The 13,522-nt window shown below is 42.7% G+C and overlaps 1 long non-coding RNA gene across 1 annotated transcript; it reads left to right on the top strand.

The window, feature by feature from the left end:
• The first annotated feature begins 4,143 nt into the window (after nucleotides 1–4,143).
• LOC124390402 lies at nucleotides 4,144–4,970 on the top strand. The gene is made up of 2 exons (XR_006926738.1): nucleotides 4,144–4,257; nucleotides 4,495–4,970. It is a non-coding gene; the product is annotated as an uncharacterized LOC124390402 (long non-coding RNA).
• Nucleotides 4,971–13,522: the final 8,552 nt, after the last annotated feature.

Genomic DNA, 13,522 nt, shown 5'->3' with positions numbered 1-13,522 from the left:
TATTTCATAAATCATGCTATAGTGATAGTTTACTAATGATTACTATTCTTTTTCTTTCCCTTTTACATTATGAATGTGTTAATGACTTTAGTACCTTTGCATGTGCTTGTTAGTACTTTTAAGTGCAACCCTACCTCTATTTTTACATACTGTTAATAATTTGAGCAAGAAGCCCAGGCCTTTATTAGCTCTAAGTGTATTTTTCATTTGTTTTAGCTAAGCAACGTCTCTGCACGGCGCCAGGCGCCCCGCAATCCCCTGTCTCCCTCCGGCTTCTCCAGCCTAAAGCAGAGATACCGTTCTACGATACTAACCCAGGTTGCTATTGATTATTCATTTTTCATGGAGACTGTGATGTCAGCCTCATCTTCCCCCGATCCAAATTGCGTCACTGTTGAAGACAGTGATGATGATGATGATGATTCCTATGCCGGTGAATGTAGCCTTAATTACAACAACCGTGCTTGGGTTGATGACATTGACAACATCAGTGACCGTTCGATAGCGACCAGGAGCTGCCCGAGCAAGAGGGCCTGAGAGGGTAGATTACACGAAAATGCGCTATTCCCTTTTTCTTTGCTTTTCTGTTTTGGTCTAGTCTGCTTGGTACGAGCTCTGGAAGATATGTTATCACCTTTATGGCATTATCAATAAACTTCCCATTCCAGACTCCTACTGTGTCTGCATGTGTTATTTTGCCTATGAGAGGTGGGGCTTTTATCACGTGTTGTTATTGAGTGTCATATGAACTATGGGACTTTCCTATGGTTTATGTTTACTCGAACACAATTAAGCTAATATTTAATTCTACATTCTCCCGTTGATTTAAATCCATAATAAATACGCCACTGTCACTGTAACCGCCCGCTTTACACTCCTACATTCCCCACAATGCATAAACAACAAGGGAGCGCCGGGTGCCCGAAAAGCCAGTGCAGAGACAAAATACGGAGATATATATATATATATATATATATATTTCTTTGTCCTACGTAAAACCGAGCGAGGAAAGTCTGTGGGAAGAGAAAACAGCCACTTGCGTAACTGTGGGTTCATGGAAGTCCAGAACAAAATCTCACCCACCCACATGGGGATGTCAGAAACAGAGAACGACTGAATTAAGTCTTCTGTCAAGAGAAAAGCATGTTGAAAAAATGAGAGATAAGGTTCTGCAAGGAATAGTGAACGACGACACACAAATGTCGATTTTACTAGTCTGAGCTGAAGCTAGCTGAATATAAATCACCAGAGCTGTCAGATGCCCCACCTTAAAAATCAATCTTGCCAAAGCTGACCCAACTCTATCACAACTAGAGTTCTTTTTTTTTACAAGAGAATAAGCTAAGTTTTAGTAGATAGCTGGACATCAATAAATGGCCAAAAGCAATTGAGTCCCATCATGATAAATATCACTTAGGTATGAGCTATAAGTACAATGTCAGAAAATGCTCTATTTTAGACCAAGAATTTTTAGTCAGTTGTTGTGAACATGTTAAGTGGAGTGTAATCTTGGCCCATGTGCTACAGATGTAGATATGCAGAGACACCATGCAGAGTAATATAGTGTATATCTGGCCTCCATGTGGTCTGCTGATATCAGACAGGGCACCAGTCTGCGCAGTAAGAATCCCTGCAAACACATTGTGAGATCAAACATGCTTAGGACACCGCTCAGACTGCAGCTCCATGGTGTCTGCCAGCACAGGCTATCTCCGGCAGACCCCGGTGCCGGAGCACATGGCGTGAACTTTTTGAAGCTTAGCTTAAGCTACACCTGTACACAAATCAGCCTGATTTCACAGAGGTGTGAAATTTAGATATAAGATGACATTTACATTTACATTTGCGGCATTTAGCAGACGCCCTTATCCAGAGCGACGTACAAACGTGCTTTAAATCTCTAGTAGTGAATAAATCTACACTGGTACGCAAGAATACAAACTCAATATAAATATAACTCGAATTCTACAAACTTGGAAAGTGCTAATTTAGGTATTTCAGGAAGAGGTAGGTCTTCAGTCGTCGCTTAAAGATAATCAGGGACTCTGCTGTACGGACATCTAGGGGAAGTTCATTCCACCACCTCGGTGCCAGAACAGAGAAGAGCCTTGAATTGTACTTACCTCTCATTCTGAGAGAAGGTGGTACCAGTCGAGCAGTGCTGGAGGATCTCAGACAGCGTGGTGCAGTGCGAGATGTGATGAGGTCACTGAGGTAAGATGGTGCTGGTCCATTTTGGCCTTGTAGGCAAGCATCAGTGTTTTGAATCTGATACGTGCAGCTACTGGAAGCCAGTGAAGGAGCGCAGCAGTGGGGTGGTGTGGGAAAACTTGGGCTGATTGAACACAAGTCGTGCAGCTGCGTTTTGGATCATTTGCAGTGGACGAATAGCGTTCAGGGGAAGACCTGCCAGCAGAGAGTTGCAGTAGTCCAGTCTTGAAATGACAAGAGACTGAACAAGCAACTGGGCAGCCTGTATGGACAGAAATGGTCGAATCCTTCGGATGTTATAGAGAAGAAATCGACAAGAACGAGCAACATTAGCGACATGTGGGAAAAAGGACAGTTCATTGTCCATAGTTACCCTCAAGGTTACGAGCAGTGGCTGAAGGGGAGAGCAGAAAATCATGAAGTGTTATTTGTAGATCTTGACCTGGAGATGAATCACCTGGGATGACCAGCAGTTCTGTTTTGCTGGGGTTGAGTTTAAGTTGGTGAGCCCTCGATGAGGAACAGCAAGTGTCCTCTTGCTGTAACATCTAATAATCAGGATAACCTAACCGCAGATTGTGACACACCAAAATCCTTATTTTCTACCACATGCTGCCATCTATATCCGTAACCTACTTTATTTTATATAGTGACAATAGCAAATGACATGAACTTCAAGTCAGCGGTTTATTATAGGTGTTGACTAAGCTGTTATTTGCGGTTTATGAACTAAAGTGTAGTAAGACACGATTGTGGAAGTACATCAGAATGCAAAGTAACTTTAGGTTACTTACATAACCCCGGTTCTCTGATAACAGGAGTGAGGTATACCACTATGGGAATCGCCTCGGGCGTGACCAATCCTGGACGCATCAATCACACCACGTCTGTCGGCTGACAGACCAATCACGACAGTGATGCTGGAGTCCCGCCTCCCTATATACACCGCTGCTGGCGGTCCCTGCCTCATTCTCACATATCTCTTCTCCGTGCACTTCATCATCCGTTGTCATTCCCTATCATATACACGTACAAATACACCAATAAACATATACACATATATACATATATATACATAAAAATCCATATATATATATATATATATATATATATATATATATATATATATATATATATATATATATATATATATAACGTCTCTGCACGGTGCCAGGCGCCCCGCAATCCCCTGTCTCCCTCCGGCTTCTCCAGCCTAAAACAGAGATACCGTTCTACGATACTAACCCAGGTTGCTATTGATTATTCATTTTTCATGGAGACTGTGATGTCAGCCTCATCTTCCCCCGATCCAAATTGCGTCACTGTTGAAGACAGTGATGATGATGATGATGATGATGATGATGATTCCTATGCCGGTGAATGTAGCGAAGCCCAGCATGCTGCCGCACAAATGTCCTGAATCGAAACGCCTTTAGAAAGCGCCAACGAAGTGGCCAAGCTTTGGGTACTATGAGCCCCCAGTCCTCCTGGAGGGTTAAGACCCACGCTATTATAACTTAATATAGCCTCCACGAGCCAATGGGACAGGCGCTGCCAGGTCCAGGTGTTGGAAATTTCTTGTCCTCCTAGACCGAGTGGCTTCAGACTGTAGTTGGGACTTACACAATCAATGTAGAATAGTCTCTTCAAAAGAAGCCAAGACACTAGGATGAGTAGAGTAAAGGTAGAGTTTTTTGCGGCAAACCACAATCAACCCGAGAGCATCCGCATGTCATGACATCGATGGTCTGATCACACCTGGCATTTCCTCGTGTTTTTATAAGTTTTTGACCATTAACATTGATAACACCCCAAACTTGTGCCCTCATCAGTTGCCATCAGTTATTACCATTATTGGAAATTTTTAGACGTTAAACCGTCCCCCGAGTATTTTTAGCCCTCATTAACATTCAAATATTCCACATGCAAAGGCCCATTCACATTGCCTTAAATGGGTTAAACAACAAAACAACAAAGGTGGGGACATATCCCACTGTTTTCATTTCCTTATTTTACTTTGCTTGGTGGATTTCATTCTGATCATGCGTGAGTACTCCACTCATATTTTATTTCATAAATCATGCTATAGTGATAATTTACTAATGATTACTATTCTTTTTCTTTCCCTTTTACATTATGAATGTGTTAATGACTTGAGTACCTTTGAATATGCTTGTTAGTACTTTTCAGTGCAACCCTACCTCTATTTTTACATACTGTTAATAATTTGAGCAAGAAGCCCAGGCCTTTATTAGCTCTAAGTGTATTTTTCGTTTCTTTTAGCTAAGCAACGTCTCTGCACGGCGCCAGGCGCCCCGCAATCCCCTGTCTCCCTCCGGCTTCTCCAGCCTAAAGCAGAGATACCGTTCTACGATACTAACCCAGGTTGCTATTGATTATTCATTTTTCATGGAGACTGTGATGTCAGCCTCATCTTCCCCCGATCCAAATTGCGTCACTGTTGAAGACAGTGATGATGATGATGATGATGATGATGATTCCTATGCCGGTGAATGTAGCCTTAATTACAACAACCGTGCTTGGGTTGATGACATCGACAACATCAGTGACCGTTCCGATAGCGACCAGGAGCTGCCCGAGAGCAAGAGGGCCTGAGAGGGGTAGATTACACCGAAAATGCGCTATTCCCTTTTTTCTTTGCTTTTCTGTTTTTGGTCTAGTCTGCTTGGTACGAGCTCTGCGGAAGATATGTTATCACCTTTTATGGCATTATCAATAAACTTCCCCATTCCAGACTCCTACTGTGTCTGCATGTGTTATTTTTGCCTATGAGAGGTGGGGCTTTTATCACGTGTTGTTATTGAGTGTCATATGAACTATGGGACTTTCCTATGGGTTATGTTTACTCGAACACAATTAAGCTAATATTTAATCCTACATTCTCCCCTTTGCGGATTTAAATCCGCAATAAATATGCCACTGTCACTGTAACCGCCCGCTTTACACTCCTACATTCCCCACAATGCATAAACAACAAGGGAGCGCCGGGTGCCCGAAAAGCCCGTGCAGAGACAAAAGACGGATATACAGTTGTGTTCAAAATTATTCAACCCCCAATGCTGTAAATGGTTTTAGGGAATTTAGTGTACAATTGTAATTGTATTCAGAATGAAATCCTACAAGGACTTCTTAAAGAACCATATGCAACTAAAATGACATCAATTAGTTTTGTAATACAGTAGTAAATGTTTCTTTTGTGAATTCTTCATTGACATAATTATTCAACCCCTTAAAGACTACCACTCTGAAGAACAGAGGTTCAATGAAGTGTTTTCAATCAGGTATTGAAAACACCTGTGGATATCAGGGAGCAGCAATAAAGCCTAATAAGCACCAATTAGGCAGCTTTAAAATGACTGTGATACTCAGCTCCTTCTAGACATTTACTGGTGTGGTTACAAACATGGTGAGGTCAAGAGAATGGTCCAGGAAGACAAGAGAACAGGTGATTACTCTTCACAGGAAGGGCAATGGCTATAAGAAGATTGCAAAGATGTTAAACATACCAAGAGACACCATAGGAAGCATCATTCGCAAATTCAAGGCAAAGGGCACTGTTGAAACGCTACCTGGTCGTGGCAGAAAGAAGATGCTGACTTCGACTGCTGTGCGCTACCTGAAGTGTAGAGTGGAGAAAAGTCCCCGTGTGACTGCTGAGGAACTGAGAAAAGATTTGTCAGATGTGGGTACTGAAGTTTCTGCTCAGACAATACGGCGCACCCTGCGTAATGAAGGCCTCCATGCCAGAACTCCCAGGCGCACCCCCTTGCTGTCCCCAAAGAATAAGAAGAGTCGACTGCAGTATGCCAAAAGTCATGTGGACAAACCACAGAAGTTTTGGGATAGTGTTCTGTGGACTGATGAAACAAAATTAGAACTGTTTGGGCCCATGGATCAACGCTATGTTTGGAGGAGGAAGAACAAGGCCTATGAAGAAAAGAACACCTTGCCTACTGTGAAGCATGGCGGGGGGTCAATCATGCTTTGGGGCTGTTTTGCTCTGCAGGTACTGGGAAGCTTCAGCGTGTGCAAGGTACCATGAATTCTCTTCAGTACCAGGAGATATTGGATGACAATGTGATGCAGTCCGTCACAAACCTGAGGCTTGGAAGACGTTGGACCTTTCAACAGGACAATGATCCCAAGCATACCTCCAAGTCCACTAGAGCATGGTTGCAGATTAAAGGCTGGAACATTTTGAAGTGGCCATCGCAGTCACCAGACTTAAATCCGATTGAGAACCTCTGGTGGGACTTAAAGAAAGCAGTTGCAGTGCGCAAGCCTAAGAATGTGACTGAACTGGAGGCTTTTGCCCATGATGAATGGGCGAAGATACCCGTAGATCGCTGCAAGACACTTGTGTCAAGCTATGCTTCACGTTTAAAAGCTGTTATAACTGTAAAAGGATGTTGTACTAAGTACTAAGATTGAATGTCACTTGGGGGTTGAATAAAACTGATAATGATGTGAGCTCAGAAAAGACATTTGTGGTTATTTCATTATAAATGTTATGTTATATTTGTCTGACCTACACGTGCCTCTTTGATTTAATTGTAAGCAGGATGACTGAATGATCATAATCAATGTCAAACCGACCAAAACAATCAATTTCAGTGGGGGTTGAATAATTTTGAACACAACTGTATATATATATTTCTTTGTCCTACGTAAAACCGAGCGAGGAAAGTCTGTGGGACGAGAAAACAGCCACTTGCGTAACTGTGGGTTCATGGAAGTCCAGAGCAAAATTTTACCGACCCACATGGAGACGTCAGAAACAGAGAACGACTAAATTAAGTCTTCTGTCAAGAGAAAAGCATGTTGAAAAAATGAGAGATAAGGTTCTGCAAGGAAAAGTGAACGACGACACACAAATGTCGATTTTACTAGTCTGAGCTGAAGCTAGCTGAATATAAATCACCAGAGCTGTCAGATGCCCCACCTTAAAAATCAATCTTGCCAAAGCTGACCCAACTCTATTACAACTAGAGTTCCTTTTGTTTTTACAAGAGAATAAGCCAAGTTTTAGTAGATAGCTGGACATCAATAAATGGCCAAAAGCAACTGAGTCCCATCATGATAAATATCACTTAGGTATGAGCTATAAGTACAATGTCAGAAAATGCTCTATTTTAGACCAAGAATTTTTAGTCAGTTGGTGTGAACATGTTAAGTGGAATGTAATCTTGGCCCATGTGCTACAGATGTAGATATGCAGAGACACCATGCAGAGTAATATAGTGTATATCTGGCCTCCATGTGGTCTGCTGATATCAGACAGGGCACCAGTCTGCGCAGTAAGAATCCCCGCAAACACATTGTGAGATCAAACATGCTTAGGACACCGCTCAGACTGCAGCTCCATGGTGTCCGCCAGCACAGGCTATCTCAGGCAGACCCCCGGTGCCGGAGCACATGGCGTGATTTTTTTTAAGCTTAGCTTAAGCTACACCTGTACACAAATCAGCCTGATTTCACAGAGGTGTGAAATTTAGATATAAGATGAGGAACAGCAAGTGTCCTCTTGCTGTAACATCTAATAATCAGGATAACCTAATCGCAGATTGTGACACACCAAAATCCTTATTTTGTACCACATGCTGACATCTATATCCGTAACCTACTTTATTTTATATAGTGACAATAGCAGATGTCATGAACTTCAAGTCAGCGGTTTATTATAGGTGTTGACTAAGCTGTTATTTGCGGTTTATGAACTAAAGTGTAGTAAGACACGATTGTGCAAGTACATCAGAATGCAAAGTAACTCAGTGTTGCAAGAAAAATTACATGAAGTGTCAAACTCAAATTCACAGTGGGCCAAAATTAAAAACTTGGACGAAATCGCAGGCCAAACTCAATATTTATTGAAAATTTGACTGCAATTGTGCATTTTTTCTGTCTCTCCAGATGTGTAAAGTTGAACCTTTTCATATGGAAACAAACTTAGGTTTTGCATACATATTGAATCTGGAACAACTTTAGGTTACTTACGTAACCCCGGTTCTCTGATAACAGGAGTGAGGTATCCCACTATGGGAATCGCCTCGGGCGTGACCAATCCTGGAAGCATCAATCACACCACGTCTGTCGGCTGACAGACCAATCACGACAGTGATGCTGGAGTCCCGCCTCCCTATATACACCGCTGCTGGCGGTCCCTGCCTCATTCTCACATATCTCTTCTCCGTGCACTCCATCATCCGTTGTCATTCCCTATCATATACACGCATAAATACACCAATAAACATATACACATATATACATATATATATATACATAAACATCCATATATATATATATATATATATATATATATATATATATATATATATATATATATATATATATATATATATATTCCGTCCTGAGTTTGTAATTTATATATATATATATATATATATATATATATATATATATAAATTACAAACTCAGGACGGAATGAGCCAGCAAAGGCTTCATGACAACCAGCCTATAAAAACGGACAAAAGTGTGCAGCGAAGCCCAGCATGCTGCCGCACAAATGTCCTGAATCGAAACGCCTTTAGAAAGCGCCAACGAAGTGGCCAAGCTTTGGGTACTATGAGCCCCCAGTCCTCCTGGAGGGTTAAGACCCACGCTATTATAACTTAATATAGCCTCCACGAGCCAATGGGACAGGCGCTGCCAGGTCCAGGTGTTGAAATTTCTTGTCCTCCTAGACCGAGTGGCTTCAGACTGTAGTTGAGACTTACACAATCAATGTAGAATAGTCTCTTCAAAAGAAGCCAAGACACTAGGATGAGTAGAGTAAAGGTAGAGTTTTTTGCGGCAAACCACAATCAACCCGAGAGCATCCGCATGTCATGACATCGATGGTCTGATCACACCTGGCATTTCCTCGTGTTTTATACGTTTTGACCATTAACATTGATAACACCCCAAACTTGTGCCCTCATCAGTTGCCATCAGTTATTACCATTATTGGAAATTTTTAGACGTTAAACCGTCCCAGTATTTTTAGCCCTCATTAACATTCAAATATTCCACATGCAAAGGCCCATTCACATTGCCTTAAATGGGTTAAACAACAAAACAACAAAGGTGGGGACATATCCCACTGTTTTCATTTCCTTATTTTACTTTGCTTGGTGGATTTCATTCTGATCATGCGTGAGTACTCCACTCATATTTTATTTCATAAATCATGCTATAGTGATAATTTACTAATGATTACTATTCTTTTTCTTTCCCTTTTACATTATGAATGTGTTAATGACTTGAGTACCTTTGAATATGCTTGTTAGTACTTTTCAGTGCAACCCTACCTCTATTTTTACATACTGTTAATAATTTGAGCAAGAAGCCCAGGCCTTTATTAGCTCTAAGTGTATTTTTCGTTTCTTTTAGCTAAGCAAAGTCTCTGCACGGCGCCAGGCGCCCCGCAATCCCCTGTCTCCCTCCGGCTTCTCCAGCCTAAAGCAGAGATACCGTTCTACAATACTAACCCAGGTTGCTATTGATTATTCATTTTTCATGGAGACTGTGATGTCAGCCTCATCTTCCCCCGATCCAAATTGCGTCACTGTTGAAGACAGTGATGATGATGATGATGATGATGATGATTCCTATGCCGGTGAATGTAGCCTTAATTACAACAACCGTGCTTGGGTTGATGACATCGACAACATCAGTGACCGTTCCGATAGCGACCAGGAGCTGCCCGAGAGCAAGAGGGGCTGAGAGGGGTAGATTACACCGAAAATGCGCTATTCCCTTTTTTCTTTGCTTTTCTGTTTTTGGTCTAGTCTGCTTGGTACCAGCTCTGCGGAAGATATGTTATCACCTTTTATGGCATTATCAATAAACTTCCCCATTCCAGACTCCTACTGTGTCTGCATGTGTTATTTTTGCCTATGAGAGGTGGGGCTTTTATCACGTGTTGTTATTGAGTGTCATATGAACTATGGGACTTTCCTAGTTCAGTGTCCGCAATGTAGATATGTCTGCTAATAGAATGAAGCCAAGTATATTTTGAAACCAGAATAGATGCATGGTGAATCAAATCACGCATAGTCAAATCACGCGTAGCTCTCCTCAATCAGCGTAGTCCAGGAATGAAGCTCAAGGCGCACTGGATCGGCGGGGTGTCGGCTAATCAGGAGTGCTCCATCTATGATCGGAAACTTGCGTAGGACAGCATAGCAGACTGGACAGAGGAAGTGATCAAAGTCGAACACATCAGCTGTGCCCCGTGATCGACATGGGCACACACGGCAAGGGAACAACCTTTTGTCCATCGGTGAAATGGCCTTGGCTCCAGGAAACGCGGCCAGTGCTGGGCAGGTCCAAACTGCATACCTGCACAGAGAACTTTAAACAGGGAACAACACAGCTTCGGATAGTAGAAGCAGAGAAGAAGAGAGCAAAGTAAACAAGCGAGCGAGGGAGGGGAAACACGAATCTACAGGGAGGACAAACGATTTGGGGGGTCAGGTCGGGGGTACACATTTTCATATTCACTATCAGCTTGGTCGGAAACATGTACAGGATCAGAGGACTGCGTGGGGATCCTAGCCTCCCTAGGAATTAGTACCATATATTTCCTATGGTTCGGGTAATCAGGGAGCTGACAATATTTTGGAGAATTGGAAGACAGCAGCAGAAAAGGAGGAAAGTGCAAAGTAAAGCAACAACTATGGTGAGGCCTAGACGGGTCAATGAGGAAGTCCAATCGGCAGAGAAAAACCATGCCCACCACCCGGTTCAAGCAACATTAGTGTGGTTAATGTGCTCTTCTTTAAGTTTCTTCATGTGATCTAGGACGGTACTCAAGGCTCCCTGATCACCGGTATGCAATGGAATAATCGTGCAACATTCATCACCTATGAGCTTACAGACACCATCATGGGGGGCCATTATGGAATCCAATATAAATTTGTTTTGAACTGCCATTATAGTAGTAGCATGTAATTGACCTTTGATTAAATCTAACGCGGCAACCGTGTAATTAATAAAACGCTGCTGATTATACCATATGTAATTTATCCAGTGGGAATTGCGCATTATCTGAGCCCAGGGGAGCAAGGCGGTTAGTGCAGTTGCCCCCAAAGAGTCCATGGCCAAATGTTCATTGGGAACGCCTATGGGTGCCCCTCGCCAATCCATTTTGGTAGTAGGGTCTTTTTTCCATTGAGGGAACAAGCAGACATTTGAACTATCTTCAGAGATATATTTTTACGCCAAAGGGCTGAACGCTTGTGCTTACGGCTGCGAGGTGGAGAGTGTACTAGTTCAATTATACAAATTTTTCCCTCTAGCAGAACCGGAGCACAACAACCCTTCCAGTCGGGAGGGAGCGTCTGCTTAGTGCCATCCCCTCCACAATACCAAAAAATGTCTGCCAAGGGGTTGGTGCCATGATTGATTGTTATAATGAGTGGGACAGTGTCGCTAGTATTACCGCTGATGTTGAGAAGGTTAAAGTGGATCTCCGATACTAAATAAGTGGTCTTGCATTGCTCATAAATAGTGCCAAGAAAATTACTTCCGTTGGCACAAAGACAAAAATGAAATTGTCTATCTTTGGGCACCCTCACGAGGGGATGGCTTTCTAAAAAGGTGAGCTGATGGTCACAGCCAGCTGTAAAGTTGACAGACGAGTTTCTGTCAGGGGCATCAAATGTGGCACCTAAAGCTCCGAGTAGGCAAATAAGAGGGCACAAATATTTTATGTCATATGGGGTTAACGAACATTCAGTAGGACCTCGAGTAGGTTGTATGTGGGGAAGATGACTGGCCCTATCGTGACATACTATACACGAATGATGTGTCACACTTCGGGCACTGTAGTACAGCCATATTTGGTACAGATTACCAATATAGTAGGGGCCACTAGAGACATTTGAATCTGCCTTAGGGGAAACAGCTAACACATCCTAACTTGTGTTTGATATCTAGTGCCTGTGTGTTGCACTTAATAACATCATTTACAAAGTGCAACCCATTGTCTGAACTGAGGACTTCTGGTATTCCAAATCTAGGGATCACTTCCCTACACAAGAATTTGGCTGCTGATTTGGCATCTTCCTTGGCCGTAGCTACTGCCTACACCCACCTACTAAACCTGTCTTCTACTACAAAAATGGGCCTATTGGTTCTGGGATGTGTCCCAACAGAGTTACATAAGTTTTCCTATAATTTCGTTCCAGACATTCGGCACATCTTGAAAGAGATTGGTCTACCATGCGCTAAGTATGGTGACCACCAGTTCTTCCGAATTTTCCGGCTAACTTTTGCCTTTCCACAGTGATCTAGTCCATGTGCTTCCTTAATTAAAAGTGGGAGATACGAGATCGGGGCGACGAACAAACCTTCTATGTTTCGCCAAATGTTGGTGCCTTGTTCTTTAACTGCTCCTCGCTTTTTCCACTGTGTTCGTTCATGGATATCAGCTGTCTCCTGCAATTCGGTTATATGTGTCAAATCTTCATCTGGGGGTTCCTCATCTAATTTCACCATTGCCATGGTGACAGATGAACACGTGACAGACGCCATGTGTGTAGGCCGAATCTTTGTATATTGTGCATGTTTTCCCTTGTGCTAACTCACAAGCTGCTGTTAATGCTTTAATTTCAGCTAACTGAGCAGAGCATGGCTGTGGCACCGACACTGAGGAGACAGCACGAAAGGAGTCCCCCTGTGGTGTGACTATCGCGTACCAGGCTCTATTACCGTCTATATCACGAAAACATGATCCATCTACAAACAGCACTAGGTCTGCATTTGGTAGAGGTTCATTTTGCACATTTGCATGTGCCTTCAAGAATTTTTCTGTTTCATGGGTGCAATCATGTGGTGTTCCATCCAAAGGAGTTACCATCCGTTCAGCAGGATTACCTACCTTACAGCGTTCTATTGTTAGTTCGGGTGCTGCCAAGATCACATCATATCCTGTTCGTCATGAATTGGTGACGACAAAAGATTGACTAGTTAACAAAGCATGCAGCCCATGTGTAGTATACAATGTAACGGGATGCCCCATAGTAATTACTGATGCCTTCTGATAGGCATAAGCTGCTGCCGCCAGGGCACGATAACATGGTGGCATTCCCTTTTTTATGTTATCTAGTGTGGTACTAAAGTATGCTATGGGTTGCTTTCCTATTCCATGCTGTTGGGTTAATACTGCGGAAACAAAACTTTGTTTGTCCGACACATACAGGTGAAATGGCTTCTTATAATCAGGACTAGCTAATGTTGGCGCCGAGGACAATGTTGCTTTAAGTGTATTGAACGCTGCTAACGCTTC

Source organism: Silurus meridionalis, chromosome 8 (genome assembly GCF_014805685.1).
Source record: "Silurus meridionalis isolate SWU-2019-XX chromosome 8, ASM1480568v1, whole genome shotgun sequence".
NCBI lineage: Eukaryota > Metazoa > Chordata > Actinopteri > Siluriformes > Siluridae > Silurus > Silurus meridionalis.
This window is presented reverse-complemented; position numbering and strand designations above follow the sequence as displayed.